The following is a 6,065-nucleotide window of genomic DNA, read 5'->3' on the forward strand; positions in this document are numbered from 1 at the left end:
TTAATTAAGTAAAAAATTGTGTTTTGGAAGAATCGAACCAGGACTTTGACGTGACCGACGCGGAGTGTTACCGCTAAGGTAGACATGGAGTTTTGATCTGGATCCGTAACTAGTCTATTCTACATATTTATTTCAATGGTGTGATGTAGATGTTACGACATAATAATTTCCTTATTAATATTTAAGTCGGCCGCGGGTGCCTCGTTTAAGTCGCGCCGCTAGCAGACACGGCCTATCTAGGTGATCTTGCTAACGATCGAATCGACTAGGGTTCTCGTCGAGGTGAGAAGAAATCCGTGAAGGCTCCATTGTGGAGGCGGCGAGACGCATCATCGGTGAGTTCTCCGATTGTTCGCTAGGTCTAGATTTTTTAATCAGTTGTCAAGATCTGCTCAAGAACGTTGGCATATTCTTAACTGAATTGTAGGCAATGGATCGAAGTTGGATAACTGATGGCACCCAGAAGTTCACAACAAAGTACATGGCAGGTGTTAGGGATTTCATCAAGTTTGCGCGAGAACACTTGGACAATACAGATGAACCAATCTTGTGCCCTTGCAAGGACTGCCTAAATCTGATACGTCAGGATATAAAAACAGTCGAGGATCACTGCAATTGTTCAGGTATGTCCATGACGTATACAAGATGGACTAGACATGGGGAAGGTTTTAGTGATGACGAAGGGCGGGATAGAAACGATGATGGTGCGTATGATAGTGACAATGATGAAGACGAAGACAGTGGTGATTGTTATGTTGATGATTCGTCTAGTACGATCGATGAACTGCAGAAGTCTGGAAATAAAGGTCCTAACCTGCCAAATATTTATGCTAATCTAATTGAGTCAGCCAAAAAAGAACTTCATGAGGGATGCACCACTTTCACTAGGTTGTCGTTCATTATTAAGCTCCTTCATGTCAAATCATACAGCCGGATAACAAACAGAGGATTTGATCTCTTACTTCACCTTTTACGTACAGCTTTGCCACGTGTGGACTTTCCCAAATCATATGCTGATGCTAAGAGTGTTCTTTCTGATGTTGGACTTGGTTATGAGACAATTCATGTATGCAAGTTTGATTGTTCTTTATTTTGGGGAGATCACAAGGATGATACGCACTGCCATGTTTGTGGATTATCAAGATATAGAGACCCTACTGCAAAAAAGAAAATCCCTCACAAGGTGTTAAGGTACTTTCCTATAATTAAAAGGTTGCAGAGACTATTTGTTAAAAAGGAAATGTCGACACATACTAGATGGCACAAAGAGAAGAGGGTTGATGAGCCCAATGTACTGAGGCACCCTGCTGATGGTGAGGCATGGAAGCACTTTGATGCCAAGTTTCATTGGTTTGCTAAAGATCCTCGTAACATAAGACTAGGTTTTTCCACACAGACGGCTTTCTACCCCTTTGGAAGTATGAGTAATCCTTACAAGATGTGGCCTGTTTTTGTCATTCCTTACAACTTCCCACCATGGATGTGCATGGATCAATCGAATTACATGATGGCATTGCTAATCCCCGGAAAGTATTCCCCAGGGAAAGATTTTCATGTATTTATGCAGCCACTGATAAAAGATATGATGCAGCTATGGAGTGGAGTGCAGACATTTGATGCATGCACAGAGGAATATTTCCCATTGCATGCTGCGTTTCTTTGGTCTATTCATGATTATCCTGGATATGCCACTATGTCAGGCCGAAGCACAAGAGGATTTCATGCGTGTGTGCATTGCGATGAGAATCCTTGCTATGAATCTTTGAAAAACAAAATTGGATACATTGGGCATCGGCGATTTCTTGATAAAGGTCACCCATACAGGAGAAGCAGACTTTTCAATGGTAAAACTGAGACTGGAGATCCACCAAGGAAGTACACACCCAAAGAGGTAGCTGAGAAGGTAGAAAGGGTTAAGGATTTTGTACATGGGAAAAATCCAATAATTAGTAGAAAGCGGAAGCGTGCAACTGTACCCGGTGAACCAACATGGCACCTGAAAGTCAGCTTACATCATCTACCGTACTGGCCAGAACTTAAGTTAGCTCACAACTTAGATGTGATGCATATTGAGAAGAACATATGTGACAATATTGTTGGTACACTACTTGAACTTGAGGGCAGCAATAAGGACACTGTTAGTGCTAGAATTGATTTGAAGAAATTCAAAATCCGGGAGAAGTATTGGTTGAAGAAAATTGTTAAGGATGATGATGATGCAGCAGTAACTTATGCGAAGCCCCCTGCACCGTGGACGCTTTCGAAGGAACAGAAGAGACATTTGTGTAGGTATTTGGCAAACACAAGGTTCCCAGATGGTTATTGCGCAAACTGGGGAAGATGTGTGAATATTGATGGTTGTAAGGTTACCGGTATGAAGACGCATGATTGCCACATACTTCTGCAGCGAGTGTTGCCGGCTGGGCTCAAGGGAATTGCATCTAAGGAAATGTATGTGGCTATTGCAGAGCTAGGAAGATTTTTTAGGGAGTTGTGTGCCGAAACCCTGAAAGTTGATGTGCTGAATCGATTGAAGGTTGAAATTGTTGTGATCCTATGCAAACTTGAGAAGCTGTTCCCCCCAGCTTTTTTTGATGTAATGGTTGATGGCGTGTATTTCACACGTTCGTTGGGCAACCCCAAGAGGAAGGTATGATGCGCACAGCAGCAAGTTTTCCCTCAGAAAGAAACCAAGGTTTATCGAACCAGGAGGAGCCAAGAAGCACGTTGAAGGTTGATGGCGGCGGGATGTAGTGCGGCGCAACACCAGGGATTCCGGCGCCAACGTGGAACCTGCACAACACAACCAAAGTACTTTGCCCCAACGAAACAGTGAGGTTGTCAATCTCACCGGCTTGCTGTAACAAAGGATTAACCGTATTGTGTGGAAGATGATTGTTTGCAGAAAACAGTAGAACAAGTATTGCAGTAGATTGTATTTCAGTAAAGAGAATTGGACTGGGGTCCACAGTTCACTAGAGGTGTCTCTCCCATAAGACAAACAGCATGTTGGGTGAACAAATTACAGTTGGGCAATTGACAAATAAAGAGAGCATGACAATGCACATACATATCATGATGAGTATAGTGAGATTTAATTGGGCATTACGACAAAGTACATAGACCGCCATCCAACTGCATCTATGCCTAAAAAGTCCACCTTCAGGTTATCATCCGAACCCCCTCCAGTATTAAGTTGCAAAGCAACAGACAATTGCATTAAGTATGGTGCGTAATGTAATCAACAACTACATCCTTAGACATAGCATCAATGTTTTATCCCTAGTGGCAACAACACAACACAACCTTAGAACTTTCTGTCCTTTGTCCCAGTGTCAATGCGAGGCATGAACCCACTATCGAGCATAAGTACTCCCTCTTGGAGTTACAAGCATCTACTTGGCCAGAGCATCTACTAGTAACGGAGAGCATGCAAGATCATAAACAACACATAAGCATAACTTTGATAATCAACATAACAAGTATTCTCTATTCATCGGATCCCAACAAACGCAACATATAGAATTACAGATAGATGATCTTGATCATGTTAGGCAGCTCACAAGATCCGACAATGATAGCACAATGGGGAGAAGACAACCATCTAGCTACTGCTATGGACCCATAGTCCAGGGGTAGACTACTCACACATCACACCGGAGGCGACCATGGCGGCGTAGAGTCCTCCGGGAGATGATTCCCCTCTCCGGCAGGGTGCCGGAGGCGATCTCTGGATCCCCGAGATGGGATCGGCGGCGGCGGCGTCTCCGGAAGGTTTTCCGTATCGTGGCTCTCGATGCACCGGGGGTTTCGTCACGGAGGCTATTTGTAGGCGGAAGGGCAGGTCAAGAGGCGGCACGGGGGCCCCACACCACAGGGCCGCGCGGCCAAGGGGGGGGGCCGCGCCGCCCTAGGGTGTGGCCCCTCCGTGGCCCCTCTTCGTCTCTCCTTCGGACTTCTGGAAGCTTCGTGGAAAAATAGGCCCCTGGGCTTTGATTTCGTCCAATTCCGAGAATATTTCCTTACTAGGATTTCTGAAACCAAAAACAGCATAAAACAGCAACTGGCACTTCGGCATCTTGTTAATAGGTTAGTTCCAGAAAATGCACGAATATGACATAAAGTGTGCATAAAACATGTAGATAACATCAATAATGTGGCATGGAACATAAGAAATTATCGATACGTCGGAGACGTATCAGCATCCCCAAGCTTAGTTCTGCTCGTCCCGAGCAGGTAAAACGATAACACAGATAATTTCTGGAGTGACATGCCATCATAATCTTGATCATACTATTTGTAAAGCATATGTAGTGAATGCAGCGATCAAAACAATGTATATGACATGAGTAAACAAGTGAATCATATAGCAAAGACTTTTCATGAATAGCACTTCAATACAAGCATCAATTAAGTCTTGCATAAGAGTTAACTCATAAAGCAATAATTCAAAGTAAAGGCATTGAAGCAACACAAAAGAAGATTAAGTTTCAGCGGTTGCTTTCAACTTGTAACATGTATATCTCATGGATATTGTCAACATAGAGTAATATAATAAGTGCAATAAGCAAGTATGTAGGAATCAATGCACAGTTCACACAAGTGTTTGCTTCTTGAGGTGGAGAGAAATAGGTGAACTGACTCAACATTGAAAGTAAAAGAATGGTCCTCCATAGAGGAAAAGCATCGATTGCTATATTTGTGCTAGAGCTTTGATTTTGAAAACATGAAACAATTTTGTCAACGGTAGTAATAAACCATATGCATCATGTAAATTATATCTTATAAGTTGCAAGCCTCATGCATAGTGTACTAATAGTGCCCGCACCTTGTCCTAATTAGCTTGGACTACCGGATCATCACAATGCATTGTTTTTACCAAGTGTCACAAAGGGGTACCTCTATGCCGCCTGTATAAAGGTCTAAGGAGAAAGCTCGCATTGGATTTCTCGCTATTGATTATTCTTCAACTTAGACATCCATACCGGGACAACATAGACAACAGATAATGGACTCCTCTTTTATGCATAAGCATATAACAACAATTAATAATTTTCTCATTTGAGATTTGAGGATTGTTGTCCAAAACTGAAACTTCCACCATGGATCATGGCTTTAGTTAGCGGCCCAATGTTCTTCTCTAACATATGCATGCTTAACCATAAGGTGGTAGATCTCTCTTACTTCAGACAAGACGGACATGCATAGCAACTCACATGAAATTCAACAATGAATAGTTGATGGCGTCCCCAGTGAACATGGTTATCGCACAACAAGCAACTTAATAAGAGATAAAGTGCATAATTACATATTCAATACCACAATAGTTTTTAAGCTATTTGTCCCATGAGCTATATATTGCAAAGGCGAATGATGGAATTTTAAAGGTAGCACTCAAGCAATTTACTTTGGAATGGCGGAAAATACCATGTAGTAGGTAGGTATGGTGGACACAAATGGCATAGTGGTTGGCTCAAGTATTTTGGATGCATGAGAAGTATTCCCTCTCGATACAAGGTTTAGGCTAGCAAGGCTTATTTGAAACAAACACAAGGATGAACCGGTGCAGCAAAACTCACATAAAAGACATATTGAAAACATTATAAGACTCTACACCGTCTTCCTTGTTGTTCAAACTCAATACTAGAAATTATCTAGACCTTAGAGAAACCAAATATGCAAACCAAATTTTAGCATGCTCTATGTATTTCTTCATTAATGGGTGCAAAGCATATGATGCAAGAGCTTAAACATGAGCACAACAATTGCCAAGTATCACATTACCCAAGACATTAATAGCAATTACTACATGTATCATTTTCCAATTCCAACCATAACAATTTAACGAAGGAGAAACTTCGCCATGAATACTATGAGTAGAAACCAAGGACATACTTGTCCATATGCTACAGCGGAGCGTGTCTCTCTCCCATAAAGTGAATGCTAGGATCCATTTTATTCAAACAAAACAAAAAACAAAAACAAACCGACGCTCCAAGAAAAAGCACATAAGATGTGATGGAATAAAAATATAGTTTCAGGGGAGGAACCTGATAATGTTGTCG

The sequence above is a fragment of the Lolium perenne genome, chromosome 4 (assembly GCF_019359855.2).
Source record: "Lolium perenne isolate Kyuss_39 chromosome 4, Kyuss_2.0, whole genome shotgun sequence".
Classification (NCBI taxonomy): Eukaryota; Viridiplantae; Streptophyta; class Magnoliopsida; order Poales; family Poaceae; genus Lolium; species Lolium perenne.